The following is a 19,837-nucleotide window of genomic DNA, read 5'->3' on the forward strand; positions in this document are numbered from 1 at the left end:
ATAGTAAATCTCTATCAATTCCTGGATAACCTGTATGGTCGCAGCTAAATCTTTTATTCATATGCAAATTAGGTGATCGGAGCTAGCCTAGTCTCAGAGCACTGCTTCACCTCCTTCTCTCTCCCTCATCGCCATTACCCTCATGGTCTGATTTGACAGGGTCATGCATCCTCATTGTTCAGAAGCCTGGCCCTGAAGTCTTGTGCTTGCACTGGTGAGACTTCATTGGCACACATGCGGTTGATCTCATGAGGCTTTCACGTCTGAAATCTGCACTAGGTAAGCTATTATGATGTCAGCCTCCTAAAAAAAAAAAAAAAAAAAATTGCTCTCCGAAAATGGTGACACGAAACAGGATTAAAAAATAATGCTCTGTAAAAGTTGTAAAACGTAAAAACCCAACATCGGCGCTTGCGTAGTGCAGGTCTCAGTGGTGAATGCCTTTTGAGATCAACTGTATATGTGCCGATAAATCTCACAGAGGCAAACATGGGCTTCCAAACAATGGATATGCCTGACCCTGTGAAACAGGCCATGACAGGAATTGTAATGGGGGGAGGAAGATGAAGTGGTGCTCTGAGGGGCTAGGCTTGCCTGCCAGTGCTCTGAGCACCTCATTTGCAAAAGATTTTGATACAACCAACCATACATGAGATTGCAGTAACATAGGGCTCATTTAATTCACCTTGATCAACCCTACTAGGGCAGAACGTAAGGTAAAGGAATCTGTCAGCAAGATCTTGGACTATTACATACAGCAATACGTGAGTAGTACTGCAGATAAGGAGTCCAGATCATCAGTTTTTTCTAATGCTCCCTATTATGCCACTGAGCACTCAAATCTGCCCTGAAATACAAACCGTGGACTGCCATGCCGTGCTAATTGAGTGTCACGGAAGGTGTGCAGGAAACTAGAAAACACAAAATGAATATACGACTGACTGGATCCAAAACTAAGGAACAAAAGGGAGAGCCCTGCATCAGACCTGGCTCTCTCCCTTACTGCTCAGCCTATGCGAAAATCCCAATGGTAGATGATCGCATATCCTCGTACCTCGACTGTATAACACCTGAACACCCTATAATAGTGAGGGGACACGACCACCGGCTCCCTACACTAGATACGGAGGGAGTCAGGGTCACCTGGGATCCAGCAAACAGAAAAACACAAATTAATGAACAAAACTTATCTTGTAGAAGACTCAGAAGTAGGAACAGCATGCACACACTCCAGGAAGTTGTATAAACCGCAAAGTGATGCACTATGGGAAAAGGATTTAAAGGGATGCAATCAGTGCAACTACATGACAGCTGAGAGAGGCTAACGAGATGAGAAAATGAAAGCAAAACAAAGGAACCTCAAGGAGGAGGTTCTAGACGTCTGTCAGAGCTTCTCAGATGTCTGGTGGTGACATCGAGAAGACTCCTGTTAGGGTTAGCATGGCGGTCTAGACACTGTATTTCAGTGCAGCTCTGAGTGCTGACAGCGGAGGAACTGAAGGAAGTAGGAAAATAACAATCTGGACTCCTTATCTGCAGGACTACTCATATATTACTGCAGATAACAGTCCAAGTGTCACGACTGTAAGTGAGCAACACACAGTAAATAGCAACTGACCGGACCCAAACTAGGGAGGATAAAGGGTAACCCCTGTCAGACCCTAAAAGCTCTCCCAAATGTGCTATGCACATGTCCGGATCCATATGGTGGATCGAGACATGCCCGCGTACCTCAGGCTGATGAGCACTGAAACCCCTACAATAGTGGAAGGGGCACGGCCACCGGTTCCCTGCTCAGTATATGGACGGAACCGGGGTCGCCTCGGATCCAGTCAGCAAAGAAACGGAAACACACAATGTCTGAACACTTATTTGACGGAGCTGCGGCTGCAGTGAAAACCAATCCAAAGTCAGCAGACAATTGCCGAAGTACTTGCTTCAGCAGAACACAGATCCAGTGAAAAGATATCACACAGGTGAAGCTACTCAAGCGAGAGAAACAGCTCAAATGAAAAGTATATTCCGCACCTCTACAAAGGAGAAGGGGTGATTTAAAGGCAGCGAAATCAAACACAGGAGAGACAGCTGGGAGGAAGGAAACCGAAAGTAAAGACCTCATCACAGGGGCGGAGAAACAGTGCAGATGGAACTCCTCCAAGCTCTAGTAGTGACATCATCACAGGGGTGGAGAAACAGAGCTGTAAGAACGTCTCAAAGCTCTGGTAGTGACAGTACCCCCCCCTCTACGGGTGGACTCCGGACACCCAGGACCCACCTTCTCAGGATGAGCCCTATGAAATGCCCTGATGAGGCGAGTGGCTTTAATGTCCGACACTGAAAATTTTAAAACACAATTGCTATGTCGGTACACTACCAAAATTTATTTTTATTTAAGAGACATTAAAAGTTAAGTCTTAGATAATTGGTAGGTGCAGGGAAAAATAGGTGTAAAAAAGTCCTAAAGGACATTAGGTAGTAGTTAGTTGTTAGCCCAACACACCTTATCCCAGCACTTAAAGGGAAAACATAGAATGTTGATGGCTTTAATGTCCGACACCGGAACCCACATCCTCTCCTCAGGACCATAACCCTTCCAATGAACGAGGTACTGAAGAGAACCGCGGACAATGCGAGAGTCCACAATTCTGGAAACCTCAAACTCCAGATTGCCATCAACCAAAATCGGAGGAGGAGGCAAAGAGGAGGGTACCGTGGGCTGGACATATGGTTTTAAAAGAGCCCTGTGAAATACATTATGTATCTTCCAAACCCGTGGAAGATCAAGACGGAAGGCAACAGGATTGATGACTGACAAGATTTTATAAGGCCCGATAAACTTGGGACCCAATTTCCAGGAGGGAACCTTCAGTTTAATATTTCTTGTAGACAACCACACCAGATCACCCACATTCAGGTCCGGACCAGGCACACGTCTCTTATCAGCCACACGCTTATATTTCTCACTCATCTTTCTAAGATTACTCTGAATCTTTTGCCAAATGGTAGACCTCCTCCTCAGGCAAACCAGAGGGAGCCCCTCCCGAGAATGTCCCAAACTGCGGATGGAACCCATATGCACCAAAGAATGGTGACTTATCCGAAGATTCCTGACGACGGTTGTTCAGAGCAAACTCAGCAAGAGGGAGAAATGAACACCAATCTTCCTGGTTCTCTGCCACAAAACAGCGCAAATATGTCTCCAGATTCTGGTTGACGCGTTCAGTCTGACCATTCGACTGCGGGTGAAAAGCAGAAGAGAAGGACAGCCGAACCCCCAGGCGAGAACAGAAGGCCTTCCAGAATCTGGACACAAACTGCGTGCCTCTATCGGAAACAATATCCGAGGGAATGCCATGCAATTTAACAATATGGTCGACAAAAGCTTGCGCCAACGTTTTAGCACTGGGTAAACCAGGGAAGGGTACGAAATGAGCCATCTTGCTAAAACGGTCCACCACCACCAGGATCACCGACTTCCCTGAGGAACGAGGAAGATCCGTGATAAAGACCATGGAGAGGTGTGTCCAAGGACGGGAAGGTATTGGTAACGGGAGAAGGGGACCTGAAGGCCGTGAACGAGGGACCTTAGCGCGAGCGCACGTCTCACAAGCAGCCACAAAACCCTCCACCGACTTACGAAGAGCCGGCCACCAAAATCTCCGAGCAATGAGATCTACCGTGGCTCTACTCCCGGGGTGACCAGCAAGAACAGTATCATGATGCTCCTTGAAGAGTTTGTGACGTAACTCAGGAGGCACAAACAACTTCCCAGGAGGACAACGGGCAGGTACCTCAGTCTGGGCAGCCTGGACCTCGGCCTCCAAATCAGAAACAACCACCCCCTCCGCCAAAATGGGACCCGGGTGAATGGTTGTAGCTCTGCAGCTTCTTATATTTCGGTTTGGTTATAATCAGTATGCTGACCTGCTGCTCCATCACTCCTGTCACAAGTGCAAGGGAATCCACGCATAACCAATGTGTATATTCCACAACGTGTGCAGGTGCCCTAAACAATTCAGACAACATGGGGTCCTTAGTGACAGAATGGAAGTACATTCCAGTAGTTGGAAGCCAACTAAAAATAATTACAGGGGTTGTCCGGTTTTAAGAGGAAACCAGTTAACTCAGAAGATTGGCCTCTAATAAAGAGTAGGCAGGCATTCCGGTAGCATCTGAGAACTCAGGCAGGTTGTTCTCTGTCTGAATCTGGGCCACAGATGTGAAAGTAGTCTTGTTCCGTCTTTATTATTGTAATAAAAATAAGTCACAACTTTCTCATCCAACTGTTTTATTAAAATATATAACCACAAACCACACAAGACAGATAGAAATATGTTTAAATATAAAACTTAACAAGCATCAGTCACCATGCCATGATCACTGTATTAAAGCATGCATACTGCCTGGCAGAACTGGTCATTAATATCAGATCGGTGGGGGTCCAACACCCGGGACTCTGTCAACCAGCTATTAATAGGCCGGCGGTCCGTGAGTGCCGCAACCTCTTTCCAGGCCAATGACATTAAAGTCAATAGGGTTGAGCTGCAAAACTAAGCACAGCTACTATACGATATACTGTGCTGTCCTTGGAGAGCAGCCAGGGAGCCAGCTAAGCGGTGAGCGCAGCGGCTCCCTGAAACAGCTAATCGGCAGGAGTGCTGGAACCCCCCAATTGATACTAAAGAACTATCCTGAGGATAGTAAATCTCTATCAATTCCTGGATAACCTGTATGGTCGCAGCTAAATCTTTTATTCATATGCAAATTAGGTGATCGGAGCTAGCCTAGTCTCAGAGCACTGCTTCACCTCCTTCTCTCTCCCTCATCGCCATTACCCTCATGGTCTGATTTGACAGGGTCATGCATCCTCATTGTTCAGAAGCCTGGCCCTGAAGTCTTGTGCTTGCACTGGTGAGACTTCATTGGCACACATGCGGTTGATCTCATGAGGCTTTCACGTCTGAAATCTGCACTAGGTAAGCTATTATGATGTCAGCCTCCTAAAAAAAAAAAAAAAAAAATTGCTCTCCGAAAATGGTGACACGAAACAGGATTAAAAAATAATGCTCTGTAAAAGTTGTAAAACGTAAAAACCCAACATCGGCGCTTGCGTAGTGCAGGTCTCAGTGGTGAATGCCTTTTGAGATCAACTGTATATGTGCCGATAAATCTCACAGAGGCAAACATGGGCTTCCAAACAATGGATATGCCTGACCCTGTGAAACAGGCCATGACAGGAATTGTAATGGGGGGAGGAAGATGAAGTGGTGCTCTGAGGGGCTAGGCTTGCCTGCCAGTGCTCTGAGCACCTCATTTGCAAAAGATTTTGATACAACCAACCATACATGAGATTGCAGTAACATAGGGCTCATTTAATTCACCTTGATCAACCCTACTAGGGCAGAACGTAAGGTAAAGGAATCTGTCAGCAAGATCTTGGACTATTACATACAGCAATACGTGAGTAGTACTGCAGATAAGGAGTCCAGATCATCAGTTTTTTCTAATGCTCCCTATTATGCCACTGAGCACTCAAATCTGCCCTGAAATACAAACCGTGGACTGCCATGCCGTGCTAATCGAGTGTCACGGAAGGTGTGCAGGAAACTAGAAAACACAAAATGAATATACGACTGACTGGATCCAAAACTAAGGAACAAAAGGGAGAGCCCTGCATCAGACCTGGCTCTCTCCCTTACTGCTCAGCCTATGCGAAAATCCCAATGGTAGATGATCGCATATCCTCGTACCTCGACTGTATAACACCTGAACACCCTATAATAGTGAGGGGACACGACCACCGGCTCCCTACACTAGATACGGAGGGAGTCAGGGTCACCTGGGATCCAGCAAACAGAAAAACACAAATTAATGAACAAAACTTATCTTGTAGAAGACTCAGAAGTAGGAACAGCATGCACACACTCCAGGAAGTTGTATAAACCGCAAAGTGATGCACTATGGGAAAAGGATTTAAAGGGATGCAATCAGTGCAACTACATGACAGCTGAGAGAGGCTAACGAGATGAGAAAATGAAAGCAAAACAAAGGAACCTCAAGGAGGAGGTTCTAGACGTCTGTCAGAGCTTCTCAGATGTCTGGTGGTGACATCGAGAAGACTCCTGTTAGGGTTAGCATGGCGGTCTAGACACTGTATTTCAGTGCAGCTCTGAGTGCTGACAGCGGAGGAACTGAAGGAAGTAGGAAAATAACAATCTGGACTCCTTATCTGCAGGACTACTCATATATTACTGCAGATAACAGTCCAAGTGTCACGACTGTAAGTGAGCAACACACAGTAAATAGCAACTGACCGGACCCAAACTAGGGAGGATAAAGGGTAACCCCTGTCAGACCCTAAAAGCTCTCCCAAATGTGCTATGCACATGTCCGGATCCATATGGTGGATCGAGACATGCCCGCGTACCTCAGGCTGATGAGCACTGAAACCCCTACAATAGTGGAAGGGGCACGGCCACCGGTTCCCTGCTCAGTATATGGACGGAACCGGGGTCGCCTCGGATCCAGTCAGCAAAGAAACGGAAACACACAATGTCTGAACACTTATTTGACGGAGCTGCGGCTGCAGTGAAAACCAATCCAAAGTCAGCAGACAATTGCCGAAGTACTTGCTTCAGCAGAACACAGATCCAGTGAAAAGATATCACACAGGTGAAGCTACTCAAGCGAGAGAAACAGCTCAAATGAAAAGTATATTCCGCACCTCTACAAAGGAGAAGGGGTGATTTAAAGGCAGCGAAATCAAACACAGGAGAGACAGCTGGGAGGAAGGAAACCGAAAGTAAAGACCTCATCACAGGGGCGGAGAAACAGTGCAGATGGAACTCCTCCAAGCTCTAGTAGTGACATCATCACAGGGGTGGAGAAACAGAGCTGTAAGAACGTCTCAAAGCTCTGGTAGTGACAGTACCCCCCCCTCTACGGGTGGACTCCGGACACCCAGGACCCACCTTCTCAGGATGAGCCCTATGAAATGCCCTGATGAGGCGAGTGGCTTTAATGTCCGACACTGAAAATTTTAAAACACAATTGCTATGTCGGTACACTACCAAAATTTATTTTTATTTAAGAGACATTAAAAGTTAAGTCTTAGATAATTGGTAGGTGCAGGGAAAAATAGGTGTAAAAAAGTCCTAAAGGACATTAGGTAGTAGTTAGTTGTTAGCCCAACACACCTTATCCCAGCACTTAAAGGGAAAACATAGAATGTTGATGGCTTTAATGTCCGACACCGGAACCCACATCCTCTCCTCAGGACCATAACCCTTCCAATGAACGAGGTACTGAAGAGAACCGCGGACAATGCGAGAGTCCACAATTCTGGAAACCTCAAACTCCAGATTGCCATCAACCAAAATCGGAGGAGGAGGCAAAGAGGAGGGTACCGTGGGCTGGACATATGGTTTTAAAAGAGCCCTGTGAAATACATTATGTATCTTCCAAACCCGTGGAAGATCAAGACGGAAGGCAACAGGATTGATGACTGACAAGATTTTATAAGGCCCGATAAACTTGGGACCCAATTTCCAGGAGGGAACCTTCAGTTTAATATTTCTTGTAGACAACCACACCAGATCACCCACATTCAGGTCCGGACCAGGCACACGTCTCTTATCAGCCACACGCTTATATTTCTCACTCATCTTTCTAAGATTACTCTGAATCTTTTGCCAAATGGTAGACCTCCTCCTCAGGCAAACCAGAGGGAGCCCCTCCCGAGAATGTCCCAAACTGCGGATGGAACCCATATGCACCAAAGAATGGTGACTTATCCGAAGATTCCTGACGACGGTTGTTCAGAGCAAACTCAGCAAGAGGGAGAAATGAACACCAATCTTCCTGGTTCTCTGCCACAAAACAGCGCAAATATGTCTCCAGATTCTGGTTGACGCGTTCAGTCTGACCATTCGACTGCGGGTGAAAAGCAGAAGAGAAGGACAGCCGAACCCCCAGGCGAGAACAGAAGGCCTTCCAGAATCTGGACACAAACTGCGTGCCTCTATCGGAAACAATATCCGAGGGAATGCCATGCAATTTAACAATATGGTCGACAAAAGCTTGCGCCAACGTTTTAGCACTGGGTAAACCAGGGAAGGGTACGAAATGAGCCATCTTGCTAAAACGGTCCACCACCACCAGGATCACCGACTTCCCTGAGGAACGAGGAAGATCCGTGATAAAGACCATGGAGAGGTGTGTCCAAGGACGGGAAGGTATTGGTAACGGGAGAAGGGGACCTGAAGGCCGTGAACGAGGGACCTTAGCGCGAGCGCACGTCTCACAAGCAGCCACAAAACCCTCCACCGACTTACGAAGAGCCGGCCACCAAAATCTCCGAGCAATGAGATCTACCGTGGCTCTACTCCCGGGGTGACCAGCAAGAACAGTATCATGATGCTCCTTGAAGAGTTTGTGACGTAACTCAGGAGGCACAAACAACTTCCCAGGAGGACAACGGGCAGGTACCTCAGTCTGGGCAGCCTGGACCTCGGCCTCCAAATCAGAAACAACCACCCCCTCCGCCAAAATGGGACCCGGGTCCTCGGAGTTTCCTCCTCCCGGAAAACAGCGAGAGAGAGCACCAGCCTTCACATTTTTGATCCCAGGGCGGAATGTAACAACAAAATTGAATCTGGAGAAGAACAGAGACCATCTGGCCTGTCTCGGATTCATACGCCTGGCCGACTCCAAGTACGCCAGATTCTTATGGTCGGTAAAAACAGTGACAGGGTGCCTGGCCCCCTCCAACCAATGGCGCCATTCCTCGAAAGCCAACTTGATGGCCAACAACTCCCTATCTCCCACATCATAGTTTCTCTCTGCCGGGGAGAGTTTTTTAGAGAAAAAGGCACAGGGTCGCCACTTGGCAGGAGAAGGGCCCTGGGACAAAACCGCACCCACACCCACCTCGGAAGCATCCACCTCAACGATGAAAGGTAAGGAAACATCGGGATGCACCAAGACGGGAGCAGACGCAAAACTCTCTTTAATCTTAGAAAAAGCTGCAAGCGCCTCCTCCGACCAAGAGGAAAAATCTGCCCCCTTTTTTGTCATGTCAGTGAGGGGTTTGACAACAGAGGAATAATTCAAAATGAACTTTCTGTAACAGTTCGCAAAACCCAGAAAGCGCATCAATGCCTTCTGATTCTCAGGAAGCTCCCACTCCAGCACAGCACGGACCTTCTCCGGATCCATGCGAAAACCAGAAGCAGAGAGGAGAAAACCCAGAAATTGAATCTCCGATACCATAAAAACACATTTCTCCAGCTTGGCGTACAATTTATTCTCTCGTAGAATCCGCAGAACCTGAAAAAGATGATCCTGATGGGTCTGAACATCAGGGGAAAAAAATCTAAATATCATCAAGATACACCAATACAAATTTCCCCATTAAATGGTAGAAAATACTGTTAACAAAATGCTGAAAGACGGCCGGAGCATTCATCAGGCCGAAAGGCATAACGAGATTCTCAAAATGCCCGTTAGGGGTATTAAAGGCCGTTTTCCATTCATCCCCCTCTCTGACCCTGACCAGGTTGTACGTGCCTCTCAAATCCAATTTGGAAAAAACCTTGGCCCCAACAATTTGGTTGAAGAGGTCCGGGATCAGAGGAAGGGGATAGGGATCACGAATCGTGATACGGTTCAGCTCCCTAAAATCTAGGCAAGGTCTCAGAGAGCCAGCTTTCTTTTTAACAAAAAAGAAAACCAGCGGCAACAGGTGATTTTGAGGGACGAATATGCCCCTTATCGAGACTCTCAGAGATATAAGTTCGCATTGCGATTCTTTCCGGTTGTGAGAGGTTGTAGAGGCGTGCTTTTGGCAGCTTGGCGCCGGGAATGAGGTTAATGGGACAGTCAAACTCCCAGTGAGGAGGTAGCTCCTGAACACCGCTCTCGGAAAACACGTCCGAGAAATCAGAGAGAAATGATGGCACCGTTTTAGTAGACACCTCTGCAAAAATCGCTGTGAGACAATTCTCTCTACAAAACTCACTCCACTCATTTATTTGCCTTCCTTGCCAATCAATAGTGGGGTTATGTCTAGTGAGCCAGGGTAACCCCAAAACTAGGGGAGAAGGCAATCCGTTAAGGACAAAACAAGATATATCCTCCACATGAGTGTCACCTACCGCTAACCGGATATTGTGAACAATGCTCTTCAGGGATCTCTGCGAGAGTGGAGCAGAGTCAATAGCAAAAACAGGTATATCCTTTTCTAATGTGCAAACCTGAAAACCATGCATGGCTACAAATTGAGTATCAATAAGATTGACGGCCGCTCCACTATCGACAAAAATTTCACAAGAAATGACTTTGCTCCCTAGCGCTACCCTGGCAGAAAGGAGAAAACGGGAACTGCAGGTCAGAGGAAAAGCATCAATTCCTACATCAACTTTGCCCAAAGTAGCAGATGAAGCAGAACTTGATGATTTACCTCTTGAGGTTTTTCTCTTATTATAACTCTTAGTACAGTTCAAGAATTTCCTAGACGGACAAACATTTGCCAAATGACCTATGCCCCCACAACAAAAACACACCATTCTCTGAGGACTAAATCCTCTTTTATCAGGGGCAAGTCGACCTAGCTGCATGGGCTCCTCCACAGAGGGAACCGAGAGAGGATGAGGCCCCTGCACACTGAATGAGTCCGCACCACTGCCCCTAGACTGAAAATGACTGGACAGAGAGGTCTCGTTTCTTTCTCTTAGACGCCTGTCAAGGCGTACCGCCAATGACATGGCAGACTCTAAGGACGTTGGTCTCTCATGGAAAGCAAACGCATCTTTCAATCTCTCTGAGAGACCATGAGAGAACTGACTCCGGAGTGCAGCATCATTCCAACCTGAATCAGCTGCCCATCTCCGAAATTCAGAACAATAAAGCTCCGCAGACAGTTTGTTCTGGCATAAAAAACGTAAGTTAGATTCGGCCAGAGCAACACGATCCGGGTCATCATATATCTGCCCCAGGGCCACAAAAAATCTTTCCACGGATCGAAGGGAGGGATCCCCCGATGGCAACGAAAAAGCCCAAGTCTGAGCATTACCCCTGAGCAGGGAGATGACAATCCTCACCCTCTGTTCCTCATTACCAGAAGAATGGGGACACAAGCAAAAATGGAGTTTGCATGCCTCTCTGAAACGAACAAAATTCTCACTGCCCCCGGAGAACGTTTCCGGAAGTGAGACCTTTGGCTCGCAACAGACTCCATGGGCCGGAGCAAAGCCCAATGCTTGAAGCTGAGTCATAGATTGACGGAGATCCGCTACCTCCAAAGAAAGACCCTGCATGCGGTCAACCAGGTCAGAAAGCGGATCCATGTCAAAAAAGGACGGTTTGGCGGATTATAATGTCACGACTGTAAGTGAGCAACACACAGTAAATAGCAACTGACCGGACCCAAACTAGGGAGGATAAAGGGTGACCCCTGTCAGACCCTAAAAGCTCTCCCTAAGCTGCTATGCACATGTCCGGATCCATATGGTGGATCGAGACATGCCCGCGTACCTCAGGCTGATGAGCACTGAAACCCCTACAATAGTGGAAGGGGCACAGCCACCGGTGCCCTGCTCAGTATATGGACGGAACCGGGGTCGCCTCGGATCCAGTCAGCAAAGAAACAGAAACACACAATGTCTGAACACTTATCTGACGGAGCTGCGGCTGCAGTGAAAACCAATCCAAAGTCAGTAGACAATATCCGAAGTACTTGCTTCAGCAGAACACAGATCCAGTGAAAATATATCACACAGGTGAAGCTACTCAAGCGAGAGAAACAGCTCAAATGAAAAGTATAATCCGCACCTCTACAAAGGAGGAGGGGTGATTTAAAGGCAGCGAAATCAAACACAGGAGAGACAGCTGGGAGGAAGGAAACCGAAAGTAAAGACCTCATCACAGGGGCGGAGAAACAGGGCAGAGGGAACTCCTCCAAGCTCTAGTAGTGACATCATCACAGGGGTGGAGAAACAGAGCTGTGAGAACGTCTCAAAGCTCTGGTAGTGACACCAAGACCGTGGTGGCAGATTACTTTTAGGGGGAGGCGCTCTTGGAAGAGGGACGGTTTTAATTATATTAGGTAACGCTACATTGTATTTCCACGGGTTACATATAGTAAAATTAGGCGACATTCCCTTTAATAAGGTTGATCATGGTGACAGCTGCTCTTTACCAGTATAAATTTAAAGCGGTTCTGCAGTTTGTTTAAACTGATTATCTATCCTGGACTAGTATCAACTGGCCTGGGCGGGGCTAAGCTTCGTTCACTTGAATAGAGCTTAGCCCTGCCCAGGCCAGTTGATACTAGTCATGACGTCCCTGGGCCAGCGGTATAAACAGTGAGAAGGCCGCGGCGCTGCTGGAGCGCCGCCGCCTTCTCAAACAGCTGATTGGCGGGGGTTCCAGGTGTCGGACCCCCGCCGGTCAGATGCTGATGATCTATCCAGAGGATAGGTCATCAGTTTAAACAAACTGCAGAACTCCTTTAAACTAAAGCCACTTTTTAAATTAAATTAGTTACACTGAAAATAATATCACTACAACCACATTAGGAGGGGGACAATGCTGGCATTATAAGACTGGAGGGGGAGGGGCAATACTAGCATTATAATTGGGGATGAGCAAATCAACTTCGGATGAAACATCCAAAGTTGATTCGCGTAAAACTTTGCTCTAATACTGCAGGAGCTCCGTACAGTATTAGAATGTATTGGCATCGATGAACCGAAGTCGATTCGCTCATCCCTAATTATAATCCTGGGGGGGATGGGGCCCAATGCTGGCATTATAATCCTGGGGTGGAGGGGGGGCAAAGCTGGCATTATAATCCTGGGGGAGGGGGGGGGGAAGAGATGCTGGCATCATAATACAGGAAGGGAAGCTGGGGCTGCTGTTCAGTGAATATATATGTCAGGCTATCAGATTCACCGATCACTCCTCTACTTCTCCAAGCTCTTGGACAGTGCGTGGGGGGGGGGGGGGGGGGCATTGTAACAATGCTGAGGGTTCATAGGCTAAAAAAAAAAAAAAATGACTTCATTAATAGAGATAAAAAGCGCTTTACCTGCATTATAATGCCTCCCTATAGTGCCGTCTGTATTATAATACTTCCCCCTCTAGTATAATGCCTCCATATATAATGCTCTTCCCCCTCTAGTATAATGCCCAAATATATAATTATCTCCTCCTGTAGTATAATGCCTCATATATAATACTATCCCCCTCTAGTATAATGCTCTGATATATAATGCTCCATTAACCCCATGGTGCCATACATAGACATATTTAAAAGCATAAACGTTATACTCACCTGTATCCGGCACTCGCAATGATATCCCCCCAACCTCCTGCGCCAGGTCACAGGCAGCGTGATGATATAGGCACGTGACAGCATTGTTGCGCCGCCCATGGTGTGATGCAGGCGTTTGGTAATGATGTTATCACGACCACCTGCACCGCTCTACTGCCTCATGGGCTTCAGGCCTTCTCATGGTAGAAGCGGGCCTGACATAGGTCTGAAACGATTACTCGATTGAATTAAGTAAGGGAAATTTCACACTAGCGTTATTGCTGGATCCGGAAATACGTATGCAAACAGATATCATTTGCTTCCGGATCGGTCTGACAAATGCATTGAAATACCGGATCCGTCTCACCGGTGCCATCCGGAAAAATAGATCCGGCATTTATTTTTTGAACATTTTTAACCCCTTTAGGACACAGCCATATTTCTCTTTAAGGACCAGGCCATTTTTAAATCTGACCAGTGTCACTTTATGTGGTAATAACTTTAAAACGCTTTGACTTATCCAGGCCATTCTGAGAGTGTTTTTTCGTCACATATTGTACTTCATGACACTGGTAAAATGGAGTAAAAAAAAAAAGCATTTTTATTTATGAAAAAAATACCAAATTTGCCAAAAATTTGAAAAAATTTGCAAATTTCCAAGTTTCAATTTATCGACTTCTATAATACATAGTAAGGCCTCATGCACACGGCCGTGTTCCGCGGCCGAGAGCGGACCGTGGAAACCCGTCCGGGATTCCTGCTGACAGCATGAGCGCACGGCGTCATTGGTTGCTATGACGCCGTGCGCTTCATGCAGCCGCTGCTGTACAGTAATACACTATACTGTCAGCAGGAATCCCGGCCGGGTTTCCACGGTCCGCTCTCGGCCGTGTGCATTAGGCCTAACACCTACAAAAATAGTTATTACTTTACATTTCCCACATGTCTACTTCATGTTTGGATTATTTTGGGAATGACATTTTATTTTGGGGGGACGTTACAAGGCTTAGAAGTTTAGAAGCAAATCTTGAAATTTTTCAGAAATTTTCAAAAACCCACTTTTCAAGGACTAGTTCAGATCTGAAGTCACTTTGTGGGGCTTACATAATAGAAACCACCCAAAAATGCTATTCTAGAAACTACACCCCTAAATGTATTCAAAACTGATTTTACAAACTTTGTTTACCCTTTAGGTGTTCCACAAGAATTAATGGAAAATAGAGATACAATTTCAAAATTTCACTTTTTTTGGCAGATTTTCCATTTTAATAATTTTTTTCCAGTTACAAAGCAAGGGTTAACAGCCAAACCAAACTCAATATTTATGGCTCTGATTCTGTAGTTTACAGAAACACCCCATATGTGGTCGTAAACCGCTGTACGGGCACACGGCAGGGCGCAGAAGGAAAGGAATGCCATACGGTTTTTGTAAGGCAGATTTTGCTGGACTGGTTTTTTGACACTATGTCCCATTTGAAGCCCCCATAATTGCACCCCTAGAGTAGAAACTCCAAAAAAGTGACCCCATTTTAGAAACTACGGGATAGGGTGGCAGTTTTGTTGGTACTATTTTAGGGTACATATGATTTTTGGTTGCTCTATATTACACTTTTTGTGAGGCAAGGTAACAAGAAATAGCTGTTTAGGCACCGTTTTTATTTTTGCTACTTACAACATTCATCCTGACAGGTTAGATCATGTGGTATTTTTATAGACCAGGTTGTCACGGACGCGGCGATACCTAATATGTATACTTTTTAATTTTTTTTATGTAAGTTTTACACAATAATATTTTTTAAACAAAAAAATTATAATCATGTTTTAGTGTCTCCATATTCTGAAAGCCATAGTTTTTTCAGTTTTTGGGCGATTATCTTAGGTAGAGTCTCATTTTTTGCGGGATGAGATGACGGTTTGATTTTGGGGTGCATATGACTTTTGATTGCTTGCTATTACACTTTTTGTGATGTAAGGTGACACTTTTTTTTAATTTAGCACAGTTTTTATTTTTTACAGTATTCATCTGAGGAGTTAGGTCATTGGATATTTTTATAGAGCCGGTCGATATGGACGCGGTGATACCTAATATGTATACTTTTTTTTTAAATTTATGTAAGTTTTACAAAAAGCTTTTTTAAAACAAAAAAAAATGATGTTTTAGTGTCTCAATATTCTAAACCATAGTTTTTTTTATTTTTTGGGCGATTGTCTCAGGTAGGGGCTAATTTTTTGCGGGATGAGGTACCGGTTAGATTGGTACTATTTTGGTGGGCATACGCCTTTTTGATCGCTTGCTGTTGTACTTTTTGTGATGTAAGGTGACAAAAAAATGGTTTATATAGCACAGTTTTTATTTTTTACGGTGTTCATCCGAGGGGTTAGGTCATGTGATATGTTTATAGAGCCGGTCGACACGGATGCGGCGATACCTAATATGTCTACTCCCCCCCCACCCTATTTTTTACCATTTTTTTTTTACTTTATTTGGGGAAAATTACGTTTTTGTTTATTTTTACTTGAAACTTAAAGGGTTTCTACCACTTAGGCGTCACATATTTGGCTGTCAGACACTAGCGATCCGCTAGTGTCTGCTCTGGCCAACCATCCTAATATAATTGCTTTTGGGGCGGTGGTTTGGCTAAAAAAACTACTTTTATTATTATGCTAATGAGCCTCTAGGTGCTATGGGGGCGTCATTAGCACCTAGAGGCTCCGTCTACCTTCAGAAACTGCCGCCGCCGAGCGCGTCCCTCCAGCCCGCCCATCTCCTCCTGAATGCGATCCTCGTATGTATTCTGCGCATGCGCAGTGAATGTCTGACCGCTTCCTTGCTCAGACATCTCCACTGCGCCTGCGCGATGACGCCATAGTGCTCCGAGGAACAGGCGCAGTGGAGATGTCTGAACAGGGAAGCTGTCAGACATTTACTGCGCATGCGCATAATACATACGAGGATCGCATTCAGGAGGAGATGGGCGGGCTGGAGGGACGCGCTGGGGGCGGCAGTTTCTAAAGGTAGACGGAGCCTCTAGGTGCTAATGACGCCCTCATAGCACCTAGAGGCTCATTAGCATAATAATAAAAGTAGTTTTTTTAGCCAAACCACCGCCCCAAAAGCAATTATATTAGGATGGTTGGCCAGAGCAGACACTAGCGGATCGCTAGTGTCTGACAGCCAAATATGTGACGCCTAAGTGGTAGAAACCCTTTAATCTTTGGGGGGGAAATGTAATTTTTTAAAAACGTTTTTTCACTTTATTTTTTGCCCCACTTTGGTACTTTAACTTTTGGGGGTCTAATCCTTTACAATGCATTCCAATACTTCTGTATTGGAATGCATTGGCTGTATGAGTAATACAGTGTGTATTATTCATACAGCTTCCGGCTCGTCACAGGAAGGCAGCACCGATGCCTCAGGAAGGCAGCACCGATGCCTTCCATGCCATCGGGTCCCCCCTACAGCCCCATGGGGACCCAATGGCATCACCGCCCGCCACCGCACCATAAAAAGCCGCAAACCGCAGGTCTGAATTGACCTGCGGTTTGCGGTGATCGCCGACACAGGGGGGTCACGGGACCCCCCCACGCATTTAGCATGCACCATTTGAGCATGCACCTTGTTCCGATCACCGCCCGCTGCGCGGCGGTGATCGGAAATATATAGGATGTACCGGTACGTCCTGTGTCCTTAAGGATCGGGACATTATGTCCTAAACAGGTTAAAGGTCTGCGCATGCGCAGACCGGAAAACCGGATCTGTCAATTTCATGAACACTTGGTACCGGATAGGCATTAATACATTTCAATGGAAATGAATGCCGGATCCAGCAATCTGGCAAGTGTTCCGGAATTTTGGCTGGAGAAAATACCGCAGGAAAAGGGACAGAACAGAAGAACGGATGCATACCAAACGGATGGCTTTCCTTTCAGAATGCATAAGGATAAAACTGATTTATGTATTGAGCCCCTATGATGGAACTCAATACCAGAAAACGTTAACGCTACTGTGAAAGTAGCCTAATTCGACACCAAAAATTCTTGATGCAAATTTTTTGCATTGAGGATTTGTTTGTGTCATGTGACCACTGAGCGGGAGTGAAGTGCTTGCTACTTTTCACCGCTCCATGGTCACCCGCCGGGCCGCGCGCTGCACTGTCCTCCTGACACATCGTCAGGACATAGTGCACGCAAACGTGCACTATGACATGACACTGCGTTACGTCAGGACGACATTGCAGCGTGTGGAGAAGACCGAGGAGTTGTGGAGCGGCACCCCTACAGGAGAGGTAAGTATTAAAGGGCTGCTGGAGACTAGGAGCGGAGATGGTGGCACTGGGGGACCTGAGGGCACGCTGGTATCGGAGGGGATGATGGCACAGAGGACTCATGGCATTGGGGACAGATGGCACAGAGGATTAATGGCATTGGGGGACTGATGGCACAGAGGATTAATGGCACTGGGGGACTGATGGCATAGGGGGAGCTGATGGCACAGAGGATTGATGGCACTGAGGGGGGCTGATGGCACAGAAGATTGATGGCATGGGGAGTAATGGCACTGGGGGGAGCTGATGGCACAGAGGAGTGATGGTATGGGGGAAGCTGATGGCACAGAGGATTAATGGCACTGGGGGAGCTGATGGCACAGAGGACTGATGGCAGAGAGGGGGGGCTGATGGCACTGGGGGATTGATGACCCGAGGACTGATGGCAAGAGGGGAGCTGATGGCACAGAGGATTTATAGCACTGGGGGGAGCTGATGGCACTGAGCGGGGAAGCTGATGGCATGGGGGGGGGGTGATGGCACATAGGACTGATGGCACTGGGGGGGAGCTGATGGCACAGAGGACTGATGACATTTTACGTTCTTTTTTATTCGTTTTTTTCTTATTAGAGTACTCGATTAATCCCTCAAACATACAGTCCTATGTAAAATACATCATTACCCCTGCTTTCAGCCCCTCCAACTAGGGCTGCAGCTATCAATTATTTTAGCAATCAAGTATTCTATTGAATAATCAAGTACTCTAATAAGAAAAAAAAACTAATTAAAAGAACGTTTTCCTTTATAAAAACTCATCAGCCCGCCCGTGCCATCATCAGACCCCTCTGCCATCAGTCCTCAGCACCATCAGGTTCCCCATGCCATCAGTCCTCTGTGCCATCACCCCCCCATGCCATCAGAACTCTGTGCCATCACCCCCCATGCCATCAGTACTCTGTGCCATTAGCCACCATGCCATCAGTACTCTGTGCCATCACCCCCCCATGTCATCAGTACTCTCTGCCACCAGCCCCCCCATGCCAGTCATATGTGCCATCACCCCCCATGCCAGTCATCTGTGCCATCACCCCCCCATGCCATCAGTTCTCTTTGCCATTACCCCCCATGCCATCAGTACTCTGTGCCATCATCCCACCATGTCATCAGTACTCTGTGCCATCAGTCCCCCCCATGCCATCAGAACTCTGTGCTATCAGCCCTCCATGCCATCAGCCCCCCCATGCCATCAGAACTCTGTGCTATCAGCCCTCCATGCCATCAGCCCCCTCATGCCATCAGCCCCCTCATGCCATCAGCCCCCCCATGCCATCAGCCCTCTGTGCAGGTCATAGTGCGCGCTTAAGTGTGCCATGTCCTGACGATGTGTCAGGATCCAGTGCAGCGTGGTGTGGGCCAGTGAGTGACCACAGAGCGTGAGTAGTAGCAAGCGCTTCACTCCATGGTCACATGACACAAACAAATCCTCGATGCAGCAAATTTGCAACAAGGATTTTTTTGTGTCGAGTTACTCGATTTACTCAAGTAATCGTTGCAGCCCTAGCTCCAACATACTGTCCCATGTTAAGATACATTACTCCCCCCTGCCTTCAGTCCCTCCAGCATACAGTCCCATGTAAGATACATCACTCCCCCCTGCGATTAGTCCCTCCAGCATACAGTCCCATGTAAAATACATCACTCCCCTACCTTCAGCCTCTCCAGCATACAGTCCCATGTAAAATACATCAATCACTCTGGCTTCAGCCCCTCCAGCATACAGTCCCATGTAAACACATAACTCCCCCACCTTCAGCCCCTCCAGCATACAGTCCCATGTAAAATACATCAATCACTCTGGCTTCAGCCCCTCCAGCATACAGTCCCATGTAAACACATAACTCCCCCACCTTCAGCCCCTCCAGCATACAGTCCCATGTAAACACATAACTCCCCCACCAGCATACAGTCCCATGAAAACACATAACTCCCCGTGCCTTCAGTCCCTCCAGCATACAGTCCCATGTAAACACATAACTCCCCCTGCCTTCAGTCCCTCCAGTAAACAGTCCCATGTAAACACATAACTCCCCGTGCCTTCAGTCCCTCCAGCATACAGTCCCATGTAAACACATAACTCCCCCACCTTAAAGGGAACCTGTCACCAGGATTTTGTGTATAGAGCTGAGGACAGGGGTTGCTAGATGGCCGCTAGCACATCCGCAATACCCAGTCCCCATAGCTCGGTGTGCTTTTATTGTGT

This window comes from Bufo gargarizans, chromosome 1 (genome assembly GCF_014858855.1).
Source record: "Bufo gargarizans isolate SCDJY-AF-19 chromosome 1, ASM1485885v1, whole genome shotgun sequence".
Lineage (NCBI taxonomy): Eukaryota > Metazoa > Chordata > Amphibia > Anura > Bufonidae > Bufo > Bufo gargarizans.